Source organism: Trachinotus anak, unplaced genomic scaffold (genome assembly GCF_046630095.1).
Source record: "Trachinotus anak isolate AG129_WGS33_773 ecotype Australia unplaced genomic scaffold, CSIRO_AGI_Tana_v1 ptg000026l, whole genome shotgun sequence".
NCBI classification, from domain to species: domain Eukaryota; kingdom Metazoa; phylum Chordata; class Actinopteri; order Carangiformes; family Carangidae; genus Trachinotus; species Trachinotus anak.
This window is the reverse complement of record NW_027273877.1, coordinates 6,777,689-6,800,522: the sequence shown is the minus strand read 5'-3', so window position 1 is coordinate 6,800,522 and position 22,834 is coordinate 6,777,689. Positions and strand designations below refer to the sequence as shown.

The 22,834-nt window shown below is 41.1% G+C and overlaps 1 protein-coding gene across 2 annotated transcripts in view; it reads right to left on the bottom strand.

The window, feature by feature from the left end:
• Positions 1–22,219, bottom strand: part of LOC139609770 (E3 ubiquitin-protein ligase Midline-1-like) — a 54,963-nt gene extending 32,744 nt beyond the window's left edge. Inside the window, exon 1 of one of the 2 annotated variants that reach the window (XM_071464735.1) lies at positions 21,979–22,219. The gene's annotated coding sequence lies outside the window, so the exon portion shown is untranslated. Of the gene's footprint in view, positions 1–4,936; positions 5,187–21,978 lie in introns of those variants that run through there. The other variant, XM_071464734.1, reaches the window with a different exon arrangement.
• Positions 22,220–22,834: the final 615 nt, after the last annotated feature.

Genomic DNA, 22,834 nt, shown 5'->3' with positions numbered 1-22,834 from the left:
CTCTCTCATCTCTTCACTTCCCTCCTTCTCCTCTTGTCTCCTCTCCTCCACCACCTCCTCAGCTTCCCCTTCCTCTCCCAGTACAGTATGAATCTGCATTCTCTGGATCGTTAACACACACACACACACACACACACGCACATATAATGTCATTATCTGATTCCAGACGCCATGTCATGTTGATCCCTAATCCGCTTCCTACCACACCAGCCGTGACCAATCACAGCCTTTCATGTTCTAAAGCGGCCAGTCACACCTAACAGGATTGGCTGGTTGTAGTCTGGGATGCCGAGGCTATTAGTGATTATGATAAAGGGTGACATTTGTGATTGTGGGTTGTTTGTGTGAGTGACTGTGGCCGGGGGTCCGTCTGGGATCTTGCTTGTGTGACCCAGATCGGGAACAGTGCTGCATATGAAATTAGATGTGATGTTTTGGGAGCCGGAGATTACAGGGGACAAAAACAAGTCTGGTGTTGTCAAGGACATATTTCATCAGGGTGAATGATCTTCACACCCATCACACACTTGCCCGCACACAAACACACACAGTGACGAGGATGTTAGGTGAAAATATTTCTTAGGGACTGAATGAAAATTATTGTGGTAGTGATGGGGGGGGAAGAGGTGACAAAACTTGTTCCTCCTTGGGGATATTAATGTTTTCTTTAATCCCTTTTCCCCAATTTAATTAGAACAAAACATCCCAACAAAAAAGTTGTTCTGTGATGCAAATGAAGGCCTCCAGTAAAAAATTAATTTCAGATGGGATATTTCCCAAATGATTTTCAATTGTCTCTCCTTTATCAACGAAAAATATCACCCTTACTAATACCCTCCCACTTTTTCAACCTCCTCTACTTCCATAATAATTTGTGTATAGTCCCTTGATGCTCACTGTAGCTTGAGTAATGCACCACACCGGTGGAATTCAGTTATTGTATCAGAAAATGAAAGCTTAACATTCACTTCTCTGCCTTTTTCTTTACACAGAAATCCCACTCATGGTATCGGATTTAGCACTTACTCGCATGTGTTCATTTAATCTTATTGGCGTGATAAGAAAATAAAAACCTTGGGAATGTCATGTGGGATGATGGAACATTCACAGACGAGCCCATCTGTGCTCTATTTCCTTCAAGGGCTCTACACATTTAGTTAATGCTTCCTTCCATTATCAGTTACTCCGTAATGCATTGATGTTGCCTCAAAATATGTGCTTAGGATCCCCTAGTGGAGATGAAAGTGATTAAATAGTGCTTATTCCCCAAAGTGTTGAAATATCATTGCAATTTTGATTGGATAATGAAATGTTTTCAATATGAAAGCAGTCCCAGAGAGCTGAGCTGGTGTATGCATGTATGTATGCATGCATGTATGAGCACAGCACAAGTGTGATAAAGCCAAAGCATGCAGCATCTGCATGGCTCATGCAGGGCAGCTGCAGGGGAGTCATGTGACAGAGCCAGATTGTCTCATGTGAAGTGAACTTTTCTGGGCATTCAAGTGTAACTGGAAACATATCGTCTTTATCAAGGGATTATTATTATTTTTATTTTATTTTTTTTTGAGTGGGAGTCTTAAAACAAGTGAAAGCCAGTGCAGCAGGAATATTTCTTGTTACTTGTTTCCAGCATCCATTTGTGAACTATCTTGTTCAGACAATATGATTTTTACTTGAAACAGGTTGAAATACAGGTTGATATTTTTTTGGCTTGGAGTTATGTGTCTGCCCCTTCTCAAGAAACCTGTTACTTTGCACATGTGACCACAGTTTAACCTGAGCATGCCTGAAATGAACCTGCTAACCTCCATCACAGAGGACATTGTATATCATAATACTTAACATATGGACAGCTTGGAACTATGTTTACACTTGCACATGACTTTGAGCCCTTTGCATATTTTGAGCATGAACGATGGCATGACAGAGCAAAGTAGGACTGTGTTTATGTTGAAGCAGGAGGAATGAAAAAACATGATATTGGATTTTCAAGGGCCACTTCTCGTGGCAGAATCTCCAAAAATGAGGTGACCTGACTTTAACATCTGTCGGTCTGCAGCAGATTATCCAAAACCCCTTGACGCATATCAAATGGCCAACGACATACCTTCAGACCTGCAATCTGAGGAGGAAAAATAACTGAAACCAAGCAGAGGCTGACACCTGTGAAGTGTGTATATCAGGGTGCACGCTCACTGCTTATTTTGCTTCTAAAGTAAAAACTGTAAAAGATTTCAAAGGGAGAGAGCTTTACATCTTACCTTTACCTTGTACCTTTTTAGCACCTCGCATTCAAGAGGAACATTTAGAAACACCAATTACTTGTATTGCAGAGAAGTCAAGCCACCATGGATGCATTAAGTCGAGCAAAATCTGATGTTTTACTGCCTTTATCTCTAAAATTACATTATAGGAAAAGTGGAGCAAGCTGTGATGATATATTTATAGTTCAAATGCTAAAACTTTTGGATAATACCACTCTTTGGATTTGTAAAGTAGACTACTGCAGAGGCTCCTGACAACTGTAAAAAAAAAATAAAAAAAAAAGTTTGAGGAACCACTTATCCTCTCCACAGGACTGCACAAGCTGCCAAGTCTCACTGAACCGATTCTGCTCATTGTCACAATTTCTGAAGTTCCCATGGCAACATTGCACCCTCATCTTATTCGGTTGGTGATTAAAGAACGCACTGGGGTGAATAAAATGAACTGAACTGGAGTGGAAATAAGGGGAGGATGTGAGCAGGAAAAAAAGTATTCCAGTCTGTCTTTGTCCTTTTTGAAGGATGTTTAGATAGCAATTAGTAGTTTGCCCCTGAAGCGTCTGAAGTGGGCGACTGCTGACGCTTTGAAGATCAAATTAACCAATTAAGCAGAGATAAGAGTCTCATGAGTTATACCTCCCCATTTATTATCTAAGCCACACACTGGTATGATAACAGGATATTTTGGGGGCAATGTAGGAGGCTAATGCTATCAGCAACAGGCAGCAAAGTTCTCCTGAAAACATTTTTTTTCCTTGTGATTAAATGCAACAACACTCAAAGTAACTGCTTCAATTTTTAATAAGATCAAGACAGCACCTTTATCTCCTACCAGGTTTAAACTAACTGACAGACGTGTCCCACGCAGGAAAAGACACGGCAGCACTCCTTTCACTATATTTGTCTGCATGGTTCCCACAGTCACTCTTCAGGTTGGGTCAGGGTAAGGGGGGGATGGGGGATTGGGGGGGAGGGGGGGGCTTTTCTCAAGCTCGCCCCGGTTGACAATACAACTGAAATGTGTCAAGGGAAACAGGAAAAGAAACAGCAACAATACCATTGTTGCTATATTGGTCGGCATCGTGACAACTACAAACCAACCGTCTTTTTGTGCTTCCCACTCTCCCTTTGTCAGAGCCAATGTGAGATATGGCAAACTGCAAGCTTATATCCATCAAAAGTATTCAAACTTCAAAAGTTTTTTTTTTTCAGAACAAACCTCTTAAAATGATTCCCACCATCACTGAAGGTCAAATCTGGCACTTTCACACAAAAATTTAAAGCCCTTTCAAAAAGTTTTAGTTCAAATATGTTACGTTTTAGGACAAAAATCTGAGGAAGCTGCAACAAAAGTCACACATGTTTCTATTTAATTCAAAGTTACACTCAGTCCTTTAACTAGCACTATAATCTGCAGTTACACTGCCCTCCCTTCCTTGAGTTCCCATTGTCTTTTAGATCAAACACTGGGCCTGGATTTTCTTGATCCCTGTGACCCAAGGCAGGTGAGAAGGATCAGTAGTAGCGCTGAGCCTGTGGCAGTCAGCTGTCACACACACGCTCCAGCACACACAAGACGCTGCACACTTACACACACATACACAGAGACATGCCTCAGCACACAGGAGATGCTGTGAAATTGAATAACCTGACCTCTGGGAGGCTCATGAAATCAGACAGAGTTGTGCCAACGTGGATGGAAGCATAACATGTTGAGAGAACCGTGGCAGGACCTGTGTGTGGATGTGTAGTAATGAATGTGTCGTAATTACATATACACACAAAATCTGCCCCCTTTATTCTAGCTGTTAAATTAACACTGTCAGACCTCCTCCCCCCCTTAAGTGCAAAAAAGACCAAACAGGACCTTTTAGAGCGACTCGCTCACACACTCACACGCACTTCCAGCACTCAAGTACACACACATTTTAAGCATCCCTCAAGGCACTGTCTCCTGTCTTTATGTGTCTTGGGCTTCAAGCAACCACCAAAACACACAGTGGCTCTTTGAAATTAGGTCACACAAAACAGACTCTAACACACAGCATAACCCCACCCACACACACACACACACACACACACACACACACACAATTTAATGTGCTTTTCTGCTCTATATTCAAAAATGTCAGGGTCAATACCTGTGAACCTGCTAAGTATGAAAAACACACCATAATATTCACCACCTTCGCTGCTCTTTAAAAAATTCTGCATTCATCGAAGTTGACTGCACATTTTAAAAACACAAAATTAAACTTTTGATAAAGCTGAAGTTTCTCAGAGCTCAAAGAAAGATCGATTTAAATCAGCCAGGAATAAACAACTCATTCATAGTCATATGTATCAAATAATAAAACAGATTCCTTGTTGTAAATAAAGTTTCTGCTTGACCATCATACAGATGGCTCCACAACACTCATTGGCTGAGTCCCGAAGCCACTGCTCTATCATTATCATTCCAGTAATGCTGGCACTCAACTCTTCCACTCCTCATTTCCACTGAGAATAAATTCTGAGCTGAGACAGAGGGTGAAAGCATGCGGGAATCCCCCAGAGACCCTCACAGATGTAAGTAAACCAGGAGCACAAACTGAGACAGGCCCGTTTTACAATATGCATAAGAAAACAAAACAAGCTCCCCTCCCCTCCTCCTCCTCTTCCCCTCTTACCTTCCACATGATTAAAATCCCATCATCCACCAACAAAGTGAAAAAGAGAGGAAGAGAGAGAGGTGGGGAGAGAGAACGGAGGCTATCTTTGGCTCCCTCTCTCCTCTGTGGGATGCAGTAACAGCAGCGGCGGCGGCGGCAGAAGCAGCAGCGGGCAGTGAAGTTGGGAGTCAGCGAGGATGTGGATACGTCTCTGTGGCTGTGTCATCACCTCTCATGACATGTTTCCTCCCCTGCCTGTGTAAGCCTTTCCATCCTGACCCGGCACAGAGAGAGAGAGAGAGAGAGAGAGAGAGAGAGAGCAGGGACAAACTAGTGCACCGCCCCCCTCTCTAACTCGCCGCCCCTCCTCCTCCTCCTCCTCCTCCTCCTCCTCTCTGTCCATCCCTCCCCCTCTGTTTCCCTGTATTCAAATATGCCAGTGGGCTGCCCTGCCTCTAAGTAGGCCAATCACTGAACCAGTGGGGGTGGAGTCCAGGCTGCCTGTGTACAAGTGTGAGTTTGCAGTGAGATGTGTCGTACAGATGTATGTGTGTGTGTCTATTTGTCTTTGCTTATGTGCAAACCTGTATGCAGATGTGTGTTCAAAGACAGGTCAGATTTTGCTTTGAGTAAGAAGGCTGTAATGTGACGTGGCTGCTTCTTCACTGTCTATTAAGTGTAATTATTTTGTACACTTTTGTGTAGTCATGGTTACAGACTCCACCTCTGCACTCGTATGTGAGTCTAATTCATTTGTCAAGAAAAAAATAGACAAAACACACAAGTAGCAAAGTTAAAGATGAATTTGACTTCTTTAGACTTTGTGATAATATCATAATCATGAATTATTTTGCCCGTGATAATTGTGAGGTGTAAATAACACCTGTAAACCTGGAGAACTGACAAATTCAAGCATGTACGTCTAGTTTCAGTGCAGCATCTTTACCATCACAGCTGGCCTCAAAGGTCAGGGTTCACTTTTGTCCAACTTTGCGCCACACATTTGCACAGTCGGCCAACAGAAACACAGATGTGCTATGTCTGGAAATGGAAGTCAGTATTTTTGGTCCAGTATGTGCCAACAGCTTGTTTGACACCTTCCAACTCATTTCTGAACATTCAGTACTCGGTATTCTTGGGATCAGCACCTGTAATTGCTGAGTTTCAGCATCACTGCGCACTGTTAAGTGTTTGAGATCACTTTGCTCCCAATTTATTCTTTCTCCATATCAGAAGTTACAGAACAGAATCACAACTTTACATCCAGACAGTTTAGCTGAATGGAAGACTACTGTTGAAGACTAAAAAGAAATGGCTGAAAACCATTCAAGCCAGTGACATGACCCATACTCCCATCAATAAAACAACAATGTCTTGTTATACTCACAACTCTGTTGCTCTCAGTGTCCCTTTTAAAGTTTCATTCACTAATTAATCCCAAACATTTCAACTTTGTCGTTCTTTTGATCTAAATACAGATGATTGACATTAAAAGTCTCGAAAGACAGGGATGGATTCTGTCCTTGTAGCTGCTGGAAGGCTTTTAATTTGAAACATCTGTGCCGCAAATGTTCAGATCATTGACAGTAGCTTATGCCACATTGATGTCATATTGTAGTTATAATAATTACAATTTTGCAACTGGTAAAGTGCATTTATGTCAACATCCAAGTTGCTGTTATGATAGTGAGGATTTTCTGCTCTGACTTGGCTTTTAATGGCATGGAAGCACCTGAAAAACAAATATGGATGCCAAAGACAACAGGAGGAAGAGTTGAGTTTGCACTGACAACACACATCATCATTAGCTTTTTAAAATGTGAACAAAATCAGGAAATGTATATATATATATATATATATATATATATTCTACCATAGGGGAATAGTCTCTGTGATAAGGATCTTTCAAATCAGGCCTCTTTGCAGTTAAGGTTTAAGGACACCACACATTGTGAAGTTACTGTATATTAACCTTTCATCTGTCTTCACATTTGCCTCCATGACACATCCTCAGCAACAACTCTTTGTAGTTTTTTTTTTCTTTTATGTCTCCCTGCTGTCTCTCCGTCTCTCTCCACCTTGAATCTTCAGCTGTTTTGGCCGCCACTCATAAAAACAACCCCCTCTTTTTATGCGGCCCACAAGGAAAGCAGCTTAAATTAATCTCCAAGATGCAAGTCAGTCATTCACCCTCCCACACAAGGCATGCCGCCCTGCCATAACTGCAATTTTTGATCGACAATCCTCAGCATTCATCAGCTGTCTCGTTGGAAACTGTAGCTCCCCGTCATGTCTGATATGCTGTCAGCAGTGCTCACAGTGTGGACAATTGTGAATAACGGAAAGCAGAACAAAAAAAAAGGAAAACTATCATCCCAAACTATCATTTAGATCTTTTCAGTCCATGTGATGTGAAAGCTTTGAAAACTGACTCATTCGTAGCTATACACAGTCCAAATAATCCTAAACATTTTGCCCTAGGGTAGTGAGTCGTGTAGTGTAGAACATGGTTCTTATTCTGCAAAGGGTTGTGGGTTTAATTCCTTCCTGTTTGCGGTGCCAGAAATGGTATTTTGGCCAAAAAATTAAGTTTTATGCATCAAATGAAACTGTTTGTTTGGGTCTGGTAGGCTCCAAAAAGCATGTCCAAAACTGAATGCACCACTGAAATGCCAAGCACTGACAGAGATTTCAATTAGATTAAGTTTTTTAGAATTTCTGTTAGGTCATTTAAAATGTGCTTTTACAGCTTTGGCTCAGAGATCACAAATGGAGGTTGTTTAGTGGGTTTAGTAAAAAACTTCAACACCAAAATTTCCCATTAAGTTTAACACATTTGCAAATCACCAGTGATCGTGGAGATAAGTTATGTTTTTGTTAAACGAGTTTGAGGTAAAGGCATTTTCCATTAAACAGTTTCTTCATAGGTTATGCCTTCAATATATTCATGTATAATATTTGGATTTGGATATCTGTGTGTGTGTGTGTGTGTGTGTGTGTGGTGGGGATTCTGGCTGTGTGTTTGGAGTGGTTGGAGAGGGATCAGTCGAGGTGAGGCGGCTGCTAAAGAATGTTCTTCTGGAAAAGGACAAGGAAAGAGTTTCCATCTTGGGTCAGTTCTCAGCAACAGCAGGACCACAAACTTTTCGAACGCTCTCTACCAGTCCATGAGGATATGAAATGTTCCCTCAGCACGGCAAGAACAGAAGTACAGGCACACAGAGTGTGCTGTGATTTGAAAAAGAGGAAAATGTATATCTCTATTGTGAGATTGTACACTTTCCAGCTCTCCTAATTTATACACTATTGGTGTGTCATCACAGAAAATAGTTGTAATACAGTGAGTCAGCTGTTTCTAAGTCATGAACTTCACTATTAAGTTTTAGGCATGCTCAAAAACAACTAGTTTGTATGAAAGTTACACCTACCCCAAACAGCCACACTCTAAAGTGGAGTGTGTCATGGAAAGGGGAAAGATATGTCCGATAATTGATTAAATATGGTGGTAACGTCACATAATGTTGTGGTGTTGTATTCAGTTTTCCACACAAAAGCTGACAATTAGTTGTGAAAAGACTGAAGAAACAGAGCTTTAGAGAGACCTTTAAACCTTGAATGTCTGACTTGAATGACTGTTGGACGCAGTCCCTCGCCCCATTCCAATGTGTTAGCCATGTAAATGAAAGCATTACAACCATAAACAGTGTTACAAACTCACTTGAGTACTGTGAGACAAAGTTAATCTCTAAGCAATGCAAGTAGTGACGGTGACAGTATAAACCAGTACAAACCTGTATACTGGACTCACCTCGACCCGGCTGCTGCTGATTCCAGCATTTGTACACACTCACTGCATCAGACAGCAGACTCAGTGCTGGTTAGCCTGCAGATATTACTCCTGATTCCTGCTGCCGCCTCCGTTCAGAGAGACTGGCTGCTGCAGTTTGCTTAGGTTACACAAGTTTTAGTATCTTTTAGTGTTAATATTTGTTCAATACTTGTTAATACGCTGCTATATATGTTGGTAAAGTTTTGTTAATTTACTTATCATAAATACATTTTTCAGCACTGCAGTGAACATTAGTGCATTTCTGTATTTGGTAGTGTTGTTTATTTGCAACACATTTTGTGCAGCATTGTATCCCTAAATGCTGCACATCACATTGCAGATTCATTCTCTGAAGCAGCAGTGCATTGATCCCTCTGGACCACCTTTAAAAAAGTCAGTTTAATTGATTTTTAATAACCTGCAGGAAGACTGAAATTCCATCATTGCACTGATGCAAAGTGTTGACAGAGATACTGTACAGTGATTACATTAGCAAGACTTCAGTGATTTTTTATTTTTTTTAAGCCTTGAGGGGTTACGCAACAGCACTTTTAAGAATTAAAGCACAAACACGGATTCCTCTTACATTCAAGTCTCCCAGCAGACCTAGTAACTGAGGCTTTGTGAAGTGTCCTCTGCCACAATGCTGCAAAGTCGAGTGGCAGTTTTCACCTTGAACTATATGTTCCTATCTTGCCCCTGGTGGTATTCCAGAGCTTCTAATGACATTGTGCAAATAGAAATGGAGGGTATTGAGTTCAGATTCATAATGACTTAATTTGCGAGGCACAGTGGACACGTAAGATCTGCAAGAGACGAGGACTCACATTCTGCACAGGGTACAAAATAGAAAGAGACACCAAGTATACTGAATGTACAAAACTGTTGGTAAACTTGAAACTTTAACAAAGTAAAGTAAAAGAAATCTCAATCACAAGAAAGAAAGGCAAGGCTCAGTTCTCCCTGTGCTGCTGTTAATCCAAACAAGCATATTGAGAAATTGTTGAGATGTTAGATGAAGTTTTGTGTCAGTTTTTTTTGTATTCATCTTGTGCTCTAAAGAAACTGTCCCATGAGGTTTTTGTGTATCAGGATTTTATTTCTGTAACTTGTTAGAAATCAAGCAAAGAGGAAATGAAATAGGTTATGACAATTTAAGCTCTGCTATGGAAAACAAAATCAGCAACTTTAAACTTGTTTTTTAATGTTTGCTTCATGTTAGCTGCTGCATTTTCTGTAAAATGTAGGGGGGAAAACTAATTTTGCCTTGGTTTTTGCCCTCTGTTTCCAATACTCACTTGACAACTCTCTGGCTTTAGGAAAACTGGCCTCAACTGTGAGTTTAGAGAGGTTTTATTTTTAACAACCAAGAATGAGAGGAATGCAGTGGACTCCGTCTCTGCTCTCGGGGTGAGACCATTACAGGGATAAAGCATGACAGGGTTATGACCAAGACCCTTTGTAGAGGGCACCGTCGCTGTGGGTAGCCGGAGGTTTGTAGGATTTATACCACACATATGTGCACAAGGACATGTGACCATAACACTTTGATATTTTAAATGGCTCTCAGTCAACCTCCCAGGTAAAATAAATACAAGAGGACACTTACTGTTACACTTACTGCTATCCAACAATGCATGTCAGCATCCTTTCATGCAAGCACCTACACATACATTATAATATCCCCACACACATGAGCCTCATCAGCATATTATCTTCCAGAGGCATCTTTACGACTTAGATATACAATGTCTTAAAACCTCCCCAGTCACTGATCACTGTCTTGGATAGTACATTAGATATGCATTCATTTTGCATGACTCATGGGAGGGTGGAAGATACCCTGAAGACCTGTCCGTACATACATTTATTTCTAAGAGCAACCATGTCTGAGCACCTTCATAGTCACAGCTAAGGAAAATGTCAAACACATTTCCCCTCAAACTGACCTCTGGCTCTCAAAAGCTAGTTCACATACGGGTAGTAAAGGACTGGTTTCAATTAGTGAGGAGAAGATGTACAGCTGGTACCAGCCGAGCAGGGACGCAGCAGCTGCTTTGAAGCCCAGTTAGGGATTAGAAGGGAAGGAACGTAGCAAAGACGTGGCTGTATTCAGTGTTTCAGAGCATTTTGCATTTTGTTATGGAGATCCTGCCATAGTGTCTGTGAGTTATCCGTCTCTGTCAAGTGACCTCTGTGGATAAACTGATCTAATCAGGGAGAAAGTAATACACAGAAATGCTCTGAAAACGGATTTTAAGAGATGTGGAGGGGGGAGCCAGACAGACAGATTAAGAGATGTGGAGGGAGAGAGGTGGGGAGCGGAGGAGATAAAGAAGTCGAGGTGATAAATGTTAAAATGTGGCTGCAGTACTCTTGGTATGCAGAGTAGTCGGAAATCAAGAGGGAACAGTGAGACGAAAACCGAAGCAGGGAACTGTTTGTTTCTTGTAGTTTGGGTGAAGTGACCCTTTAAACGTGCTAAGAATAGTTGTGAGCACCAAAGATGTGACTTATTATCACTGGAAATCACACATTTACTACATGAATCAGCAAAGTTAAAACGCAGTTAGCTATGTTTGTGTGTTTGTGTGTGTGTCTCTGTGCAATCATGTCGATCTGTGTATGTGAACTGACATAAACAATCCCTCAGGTGCTTTAAGAGAACAGAGTGCAGGGCATGAGATCCACAAAAAAAAAACAGGACGCGGCTCACAATGCTTTCAGTCGTTGTGAGTCAGAGAACCGAAGAGAGGTCAGTCGATAAACAGAAATATTTTGATGCACTGTTGTTTGTGACTATCTAATAAGAAGCACAAGGCAACTGGGGTCAGCGTGAGTAATAATAAACTCTGAATCAACAGTAGTTGCGAACATCTTTGCCCTGCTGGCTCCTTTCAAGCATGACATCAAATTGGATGCAATAAAAACAGCATCATCCAGGACAATGAAGAAAGAATATACTTTCCTTGTCGCATTTCAGGGTTTAGATGAAGTTAAGAGCATCCAGCAGTTGTGTTGTACATTATGCATGCACACCACACACACACGCACATCGAGATCTATTGCCCGAATCTGACACATTCACCAAGAGCAACAGCTCAAGGTCATTCTCTGTCACACTAAAGAAATTCACTGCAACATCATCCAGGCTAATGCAAATATACACACACACACAGATACTGATAAACATAAACACATACACACACGTACATATACGGGTGTCAGGCAGCATCATCATTAGCTGTCAGCTGGCCCAGTGTGTCCTCAAACTGTCACAAAGGGAATCACATCCCCGGCTGCTTGCCCTCAACCCAAACCAACACCAGCTGGCTCACTACGACAACAACACATTATCCCACTGAAAACAGACTCAATCAGTCTGAGAAAACATTAGCATTAGCATAAAAGTCAAAGCTTGTGATGAAATTAAATATTTTTTTTTCTACTTTCAATTTGAAGTCTGTTCACTTCCTCTGAAGATGAATAAGCTTTTTAGGGTTAACAAATGCCCATAAATCAGTTTTAATGTGCAGCCTTTAAACATCTTCACAAAGCAGAGTCTTTGAGATAGTACTTGAAAGACATAGAAAGAAAGTCACTAATCCAGGTATCTGAGTAGTGAATCATCTAAGTTCTTCAGTAACAACTTCCTGCCAGGCAGCTTGTAAATATCCTTTTAATACGTAGCCTTTCATCAGCATCGTTTCCAGGCACAGCTGGCGACTGCTGTGAGTGAAAAAAAAAGACAGACAAAGTGATCAACTAGTGGTCAAGAGATGGATTAATTCATCCCATTGTCAACAGAAAAATGCACATCGATTGTAAATAATAGGTCAATGAATATCATGCACCACTTGGTGAGCATCAACTGGCTCTCAGGCGTTCACTGTTCACATTCACACTCAGCTATGTTTTTCTTTCAGCTAATGTGCTATTTCAGGCATCACTACATTACCTATTAAAGTTCTCCCACAGAGGGGAGTACAGTATATCTGCCATTTAGTGTTGAGTGAAATAAGGGTGTGATGAGGCATAAAAAATTCTCCTCACTGCTCTTCCTTTGAGCCCAGGGTAAAAGCAAATCTAATTTAGAATATATATTTGGAGTTCATGGCAGGAAGGAAGATCATTATATTGTCCTGTTATCGTCCAGTGAGTTACGCTCCTATAACACACAGCTTCTAAAACTGAAGTCCTAATTATGTCCAACATATAACACTCCAGTTAGTGCATCAACATGTGGTACCGCTCAGTGCTTTGCATGTGTTTTGCACCACAATCCTAATAAGTCGCATCTGAAACTGGAATAAAAGCTAGTCATATGTGCAGGGCCATGAAATACCTTAATAGACAGACTGACCCAAACTCTAACCCTTGTGTCCAACCTAGCGTCCAATGATTCAACCAGACATGCCAGAAATTGCTCCAGCAGGGACACTGATTCCTACTGTGGGCTGAGAAATGCCGTGACAATAGCGTACAGCAGCTTGGGTACAGAGTAAAGTGCAAAGCCTTGAAGAAGGAGGTAATAGGAAATTCTATGTGAAGATGTTTGAGGAGCAAGTTGTTATTTTAAAGTCATATACTGCTGCTTTAGATGAGCCTGCCCACTGTGAGAGAAATCGACTTTTTCCCAGGTGTGGCAAACGACGGTGTGAAGCATGAATAAGTTATAAGTGAAAGTCAGGCTCTCCGACCTCCCCTGCTCTTGTCCCTGCAGCACGCTGCACCTCGGTGTGTGTATATGTGTGTGTGAGCTGGTGGTTAATGTAATGCAATGGTTTATGTGGTGAGAAAAATATTCTGATTTATGGGCCTGCCATCACCTGTGACACTGAGTGCGCACACATGCTCTATACACACACACAGACACACACACACAGACACACAAAGCAGGAAGTGGGAACATCTCACTTTGTTCCTATAGGGAATATAAAAGCTTATGTATCTCCTTTGGCCATAAAAAGACACAGATGCTAGCTGGGGATGCAGATGACGACTGAATGGAGCGCAGTCAGTGAAAGCTGGGACATTAATCAAAGCACATGCATTTTGTATGAAGGTGGGGAGGGGTCTTCACACAGTGTGGTAGCAGTGTGACTACAGTATATGACAGCGATGAATTATAAATGGAATAAATGGTGTTCTCAGTTGGATCATCAATGTTTTGAATTATTAACCAACTCAATTGGGCTCAGGTATGATGTCTGATAATCCTAAATCATCAGGTTTAGGGTTGTTAAAGGCGCTACCTGTGATCCCTCTTTGACTTCAGCTCTTCAGTTATGTATGTTTGTCAGTCTAGTTCAAATTGTCCATAAAGGAGTACATATCATTTATAGTCAAGCACTTTTAAGAGGAGTTTAATGAATTTTATTTTTATCGTATCCTTTCATCTGAGCTTTTGAGTGACAGAAATAGGGCACATAGCAATAATTGCACCTTCTGATGAATGATGATTGATGCAATAGCAAGTCGGTGAAAGCTGCTGCAGCATCGAAATCAAATTGACCACATCAATATGTGCATGTGCAACTCTGTCAGTTTGTTGTTGCCGGTTATGTTTTGATGTCAAACTTGGTTGCAGCCTGGATTGTGTCCCCTGACAATATTGTTTGCGTTGCAGGACGATATTAGGACACACCAGAGACACCCTAAGTCCCTCAGGTGATTAAGTTCAGGCAACAAAAGCACTTAAATTAGGGGTGGCAAAAGATTATGTTTCAGCTAAATGTTATTCAAGTAAACACGTTTCTTTTTGTGCATCCTGTCACTTTTGACAGTTTCAGTGTTAAACCAACTACTCAGGTCAGTCAACACTTGAACTTATATGTTCAGTATCAATTTTTGGGACTTGACAGACACATTTGTTTAAAGTTTCCTCATTATGTCAGTAGAAAATTCAATCAATCAGCAAAGTAGTAGTATATAAATATAATTTCTAATAGACAGGTCTGGCATACGTGCAGACTATAACCACTCATGTTTCAAATTGCAAAAATATGTTTTAAATTAATTTATTTCTAAATTAACATGTACTCAAATTTGATTTTCATGCATTCTCTATTGTTGCTTATCCTATCTCGGCTCTAACTGGGTGTGAGGTACTGTCCACCCAGCACAGGTTGCTAGTCTGTTGCATGGCTGACACATAGAGATAGACAATCAACCCATATGTGCAACTTTAAGGCGGCAGCGCTAACCACTGAAGCAGACTAAATTTTCAGTTGTTCAAAATTCATCTGTGTAATAATTCAGCTCAGAGTCCATTGCACATCTGGGTACTTGAGAAAATCAGTTGCTCACTAATAAAAAATGAAGGAGGTTCTCGAGGCAGAACAAACATCTGAGTCACTTCTAATGCAGCATTTAGACAGACAGGTGGGCAGGCAGACAGACAGGTAGTTTTGCTGGCACACAGAGGAGCGTCCCAGGGGACAAAGCTTCTTAAAGCAAATGGCATTTGCTTCCAACATGGTTACTCGCCCTCTCTGCGTGTCTTGTTTCTCTATCAAGCTGGAGCTGTCCCCTCAGGCCGAGCCAACACCTCGTCTCTATTCTTCTAACTTCAGCACAGATAAATACTGCCAGCAGCAGACACACAGGGCCACTCTCCAACACACACACACACACAAACACACTGACCTCAGAAGTTCAATCAATAAACCACCCACGGCACTTTTCCAAAGCTTAGAGAGAGACATTGTGGGACTGTCTGGTGGGTGTGTGTGTGTGTGTTTTGGTATTGCTCTACAAAACAAGAAAACAAGAAAATCCATAAGACCATTAATGATATTGCATTACTCTCCCTTGGAATGCACAGCTTTGTACATCTCAGCTCACATTATCTGTTTACACTCAGGGATCCATTCTCAGAGAAAACTCTGGTCCGTCCTTGGAAAGTGCATCACCTCCTATTTAACACACATCAACATGCAGCTGCAGAAGCTTGTGAAGATACCAGCACTGCTGCATAAATCAAACTGAGCCTATGCTGGGAGATAAGCATTGTTTGAACCACAAGTTGACTAGCTCTTTAGACCATTGGAGATCCTATGGAGAATACCATCTTTTAAAGGGTTAAAGTTTCCTGAAATTCAAAAAACACTAAAGAAAAGGTTGTATTCTCCTTCCATCCTCTGGCCTCAAGTTTCACTGCAGCAAACCAGCAGAAACGGCCAAGAACACTGCAGTCGTTCCAGTCTTAATATGAGGAATATCCAATTTGAAGCAAACCTGACCCTGATCATGTTAAAACTAAGATATAATGTACATGTGTTGTGTGAGTGACTATTACTTTATGTTAATTTTAGTATAAGAATAGCCAGGTAATTTATGAGTATTATTACCAGTGCTGTCAGCGCAAGACTGACTGTTACTCTAATAGAAGAGTTCTGTCCCATAAAGAATTTGATATTGCCTGTTTGCATCCATCATGCAACCAACTTTTGGCAGCAGTAGGCTTTTGTCTCAGAAAGCTAGCTTGACCTCCGGCCATAGTGACTATAATTTCTTTCATATTCATGGGTATGACTGTGTCCTGTTGACAAAGGCTGAGGAGAGGAGAGGAGAGGAGAGGACAACAGTGTTTTTTTTAGGTTTGCACAACCTGGGATCTTTGACAGATGTGTAGTTATAGCCAAAGTGTGCTTGTCAAGCTGTTCCTGACTCACCTTCTCTACCATTCTGAGACCAGATCATATTGCACCATTATACGCATGTGCAGTTGTGCATGGAAACTAAACTTGTGCATTAAGCATTAAGATGCAGCAGTAGTCAAGTAAACTAGCAAATTACACTGTGATCTCTGTGCAAGATCTGCAGTAAGTGTGAGAAGTTTGAGATGGCATGTTGTTGCACAAGTAGCTTAGCTCCTCTCAGGAATAGCTCAGTACGTAGGTTGTGTGTGTAGCAGGCGAGAGAGAGGAGAGAGAGTGGTGAGGCTGGCGACCGCAGCAGAGAGTTAGAAGTTAGCGTCTCCCCGTGTTTCCCAACTACAGTCCAGACAATGAGCCAGGAAAGGTTTACACATTGTAGTGTGTCATTGTTGTGAATGGGAAATATTTTGAGGATTACCATAGAAGTGATTTGTTGAAGTTTTCCTCTCTCCAGCACATTTAATGTGTTTATTTCAAAGGAATAATCCTAATACTTCTTCAGACAGGAAGGAGAAAGGTGAAGATGTCCAGGCAGAGAGCAGGAGGATGCAGGAGAGAGACTTTTAAAAGACAGGCAGCACAAAATCATTAGACAAGACAGACCCTGAATTTAAGAAAGATTTGCTGCTGCTACTGTCATGAAAAGGTAGAACTTTTTTCAGGACAGTCTGGTGACTCTGATTCAGGTTACGAGACACATTCCTTTTGTGGTTTTTCCCTCAAGGCTAATGTGAACCCGAAGAGATCAAATCCCCAGTAAACATCTAACTGACAATTATGTTTTGTTCAGACAACACGCAAATCCAATAGTTTTTTATAAGCGATCATAAAGGCTGAGTTGTCCACTCTGCCATTTACAAGCCTCCACAATGGATTTGTGTTTGGACAATATAATCTTTTGTTGTCAGTATTATATTGGTTGTCGTAGTAACAGTGCATTTCTACATGATGACTAGGATTATGTTTTCTGACAAGAAAGGCCGGGTGCGTCACAGTGTTTGGATTTTTTTGGATTTATTGGGGGCAGCACTGTCAGACGTGGCATGAAACATCTTAACTTTGCCTCCATTCGTTTGCTGACCAGCCCTCATGTTTGCTGTCCTGCAGTTATTTCAGTTAGATCAGATTCTTTTTTTTTCTCTCTCTGAGCTGAACATGTTGGAGCATAGCTTGAATTTTTGTTTTATCACCCTGCAATGTATAGTTTTAATGAATGAGAGCACACTGGAATGCTTTGAGGGTTTGCTTAGAAGTCACAACACTGCACATAGAAAACCTGCTCCCCATAATTACTTGGCATCGTTTCCTGGAATCACATGGCAGGGGGGCATGATGTCATATCATGATACAGGGATAAAACTGAACTACACTCTACCAGCTTTGGGACTGGCTGTCCCTACACTGAATTCCCAGCTTATGAAGTCTCCATGAGGACACATCGATCCACTTCTGCTTGTAGGCCAGACACTGACTCTGAGCTTCAGCTAATCAAAGAGCCAATTAATGCAGGCAGCAGTATGCAGACCGAGCTGCAGTGTTAATCGATGGCATACTAAGCTGCACAGGCACAGAGACTTTGTAAAGCAGATGAGACAGTGTCAGCTATTATGTTTTTGAGAAGGATCTTGTTTGTTTCTGGCGGTATTTACCAGGTTTGTTCTGTTGTATCCTATTCTGTCGACAATCGCAGATCAGGTTTTGTCGATTCTAACAACTGTGAAAAAGATCAGTTTGCCAGATGGCAATACTCCACACATCACTGACCATTCAGTCATGGTGACCAGGGGCTGCAGCCACGCCTGACCAAGCAATGAGCACCAACAAACGAGCAGTGTTTTTTAACAGTCAGGGTCTTTTTTTGGTCGAATAAAGCATAATCATTTTTTAATAACATATATGCTGACCATTGCTATTGTTACACCATCACCTCATTACTATCAGCTGAACCTGGTAATACTCAAATCGAATTGATATTGGCAATTTAATTGGTCATAGCATTAATGTGGTTTCAAATAGTTTGAAATAGTTTTCCTCATAACATGTTATTCTGCCGTATTCTATTGAAGATTATTGTCACCGCGAGTGTGAATTCTCATCGAGGTAGCGCTATCTGTGCTAGGTTCCCAGCACATTTAACCATAGTAAGACCCCACTGTTGTCCTGTAGAGGCTGGCACAAATACACAATGTATTGAAAGGAAGTTGGATCACCAACATGGCCAAATCTGCAGACGAGCCAAAGCTGTGTGTGCTCAGCAAAGACTGAACAGAACGGGGCACTTGACTAGTTCACAGTCCATCTCATCACCAAGTGTCTTTGGCTTTCTCAAGCTTTGTCATTGTGCAGATAAACATTCAAGTGCCATGTTTGGTCACCCGTAGAACAAACCAGCTCATTCATACAGTCCAATACCCCCAGGGTGGATGAAAGGGGGCTATTGCAAATAAAATGCCTCTACTTCCATTTAAATCCCACCTTCTTCTCTCCAAACTCGCCCCCCTGTCTTTTCTCTCTATTCAAACTCATTTTCTTGAGCTTTGGTACAAGAGAAGGAGGTGGCGAAGAGCCAGATTTTGTCTGTTGGAGAGCTGAGACTTGAATGCCAAGCTCTTGAGTCCTCAGCAGAGAGATGGGATTTTATAGCTGGAAAGTAGCAGGGTATTGGCTGGGCATGAGAAAGATTGGACAAACTGGCAGTCGACGATGCCAAGGCCTCCAAGCTTGAGACCCTGCTGGGCACCAAATATGGCAAAGACGGTGTTAAAATAATTTGAGCATAGTGCAAATAGTTTGGACATCAAAGGTGGACGAGTTTTAATGTGCATTGAACCACATTAAAGTAATATTCTTATATTTAAACCAAAAAATGTCCTTTTTCAAAGCAAAAATGTTTCTGGCAGAGGCTAGAGCCGTTTGTGCGGAATAAAGAAGCAAACAGTCATCTCCCACTCAAATTTCTCTACTTTTAATTCACTCTCTAGCCCTTTTTTGCTTTCTCCAGCACCTTTCCTCCACACTGTGACTAGCCAGCAACTCACATATGTGCTCCAGGTTAGCATCAACTATCCAACCTTCCTCCACGCACCATTTTCACTTCATTTTAGCTCAGTGCCAGTAGCTCCAGGTACACAACTGTCACATCCTAATGCATTCACCAGCACCTCCCTCTCCACATGTCAACACTGATAAGGGAGTCGAGTGTGTGGCATCCATAATGGGGAAGGGAATGGACTGGGAATGCTATGAATTGCATGACTCCAGCAGTAATGGTAACCTCACAACATTTCTGTTGGCTCGGATAGAAGTGTATAATGAAACATTTCATCCATGTTGAAAAAAAAGGTCAACACACTTCCAGCATTCCTAAAAACCTAATCCACAAAAGATAAGCATCATTGAAAGTGCATTGGGCCTCATGAATAAAGTAAAAGAATGTCTTGTTGTGGGGAAACCTCCCTTGAAAGTCAAACATTGTCACATTTTTAGAGCTTTCCAGCTCACAAACCATGTCAGATTTAAACAAACTGAAACATATTTTGCCATCAATCTACATGACAAGTTTTTTTTTTCTGAATCTTTGGGAAAGAAAATGTTTCACAAATAGTTTTTAGTCCACAGCAAAGATATGTTTCATTAATCTTGCACTTAAGTAAGTTGTAGATTCATGCTACTCAATCAGCCATAGAGAAATCCTTCTGACTGCACCAGCAGCTAAATGCATTTTACATTCATATTCAATATTTAGAGCTATGTGTGTTTGTGTGCCAGCCTTTAACAAGCCAAAGCATCTTCACTGTATCAGCAGTTCCAAAACAGGTCCACAGTGACATTTAAAGCAGTGTAGTGCAGGTAAATGAGTAGTGCAGGTAAACGCACATGTTCACTATAGATCTCTATGTTCAGTATTTAGCTTAGCAAAGTTGTCTATAATTCATAACAACGTATATACACTACGTGTATTATTCATCAACCCTGTCAGTTACAATTCTCTTCAGACACATTGCTTTGCAGTGAAGCATGGGAGGGAGTTTGATGCTGGCACCTTACAGAATTTCATGCAAACTAGAAGGAATAAGCAAACTACTTATCATATGCAATTGAACTGAATTGTTCAATCTTTGCAGAGGAGTGAATGCACATTTGCATGCATTAAAACCCAGCAGAGGAAGAATTGCAATGAAGAATGTTTGGTTTGGAGGCATCTAAAAGCTCAACAAAAAGTTAAAACTGAATAACTTGAGAGAAAATGATAAACTTACCCCTCTGTCTGTCAAAGTTATTGCTTTTTATAGAAGTTAGGAATGTTGCCAAACATTGCGTACATGATTTAGCATGAGCAAGTTTTTGACAGCCCATGGGAGAAGCTAGGAGACACAATGGGCTTGTGTTTAAAGTGGCCTAATTAATTTTTCCAGACATGAAGACTTAAATTAAAGTGTATGTACTATCTTCTGTTTTATCTTGCATGATACATCCTCATAATTGAAATCTTCTGAGGTCTCGACGGCGACTAACAGACCCAACGAACATGGCCTATTATACTGACAAGCAGAAGATTGAGCCTTATGATATATTCAGTTCAAATATGGAACATTGCTTTCCATAATATGGACACGAGTCCAAACAAGCAATTTGCCCATTGGCTCATGTGCATAGAGAACAAAGAATAAATTGGATGATATTTTGGTATAAATAAACAAAGGTCTTCTGGGTACTTGCAGTGTACCGCTAACAAGTCAGTGGTAAAACACAAACATAACATTCAGAACAGATTGTTTGAGTCTTCTTCTCATTGGTTGAACTATATTTGAGACAGCAGATATTGAAACACACACCTTGACTTATATTTGATAAGATGTGACCAAAAAAATCACATCATGGCATAAATTGTACAAGTGTAATTCAGATTGTATGTACAATCAGTGGAGAAGTTAGCCTTTATATCTAAAGGGATAGAGGGATGCAAATCATTTTTAATTTTGAACATTTAACTTTTTGTACTTTAAATTGTGTATAACAACCATTAATTAATAGTAATGAGCCACTCAACTCCCTAATTTAAAGCTATATTGTTCCATTTAAATACCAGACTATTGTATTTCTATTGTTTATATATGAAAAATAGTTGTTTTGTGTTGTGCTTTCTCTGTTCACTTCCAAATCCAGTAATTCAGAAATCACAGTCTATTTACAGTTAAACTAACGATCTTGTAGTCCCATATTTAGGCATTTTCAGTTCACCAAATACAAACAACACAAAGCCAAACAAAAGTCAATGAGCAACACATGCAGAAATTCAAGTTGAAAACTAAAGACAAAGCTGCACAAAAGCTACCCTGAGACAATGACAGTAGCATACACGTGCATTTAGCTCCCACGCTTGGACCACATGGAGCAATCAAGCCCCCTAAACACCCCCACCCCACCTCATCCCGACCCACTCCACCCCTCCGATGTATGACATCCCATTGTGCATGTGCTACGAGGGAAAAAAAAGACGACCCTAAACCTATTGCCTCTAAAGGAATGGTCCCAATGAAAGTGAATTAAGCAACAAAGGAGGCACTTACATTCAAGAGCCTCACATGGTCCTCCGACAGAAAAGAAGAGAAGCGTGCAATGATTCCAGTCTGGAAAAACAATAGTGAGTAACCTTGAAGAGTGAGAGAGGGACAGAAAGAGTGAGGGATGGAGAGGAGAGAGAGAGAGAGAGAGAGAGAGAGAGAGAGAACTGGAGAGATGGAAAAGAAAGGTGAGAGAGAGAGAGAGAGAGGACGCAGATTCATGCATCCACACACCCAGCGTACAGGCAAATCAAAACACTTAGGATCTTTTCTTGCATCTCCCCTCCTCCTCCTGTTCAGCCACCCCCCACCCCAGTGCCTTCGGGTTTTACTTGTCATGTGTTCAGGCTCAGGCGAGCGTGAAGTGGGCTGAGGAAACCAGCACTCCAAGTGCTTTGTCCAGCGGTTGGGAAACTCGTGCTTCCATTACGTGGAACATTGAGCTTTTTGGCCCCTTCTGTGTGTTTGATCCAGAGCAGATGGATGGAGAGGCAGGAGATGATATCCAGCACCTTGGCTCATCTATAACACCTTACTGGGATCTCATCTTAAGAATAAAGAAATAGTAATAATTCATGTGGCCTGTGGAAAATGGAGACAATGGAAAAGCCAGTCCCAACAAGGATAATCAAAAGTCCAGACACATACTCAGATTACCTTAATTCAATTAAATGGATGGCCTTTGCTGTGCAGCTATTTTCTGATTACACAAGATATTATGCTGCTTATATATGTTTTTTTTTCTCTCACTGAAAGAGCTGATGCAAACTGCCTCAATTTTTAGTCATGTTTGCAATTTTCCCCAGCTTTGAGTTGCTTTTAAGTTTTAGTGGTTGTCACCCAAGGGAACAGAAGCACAGAG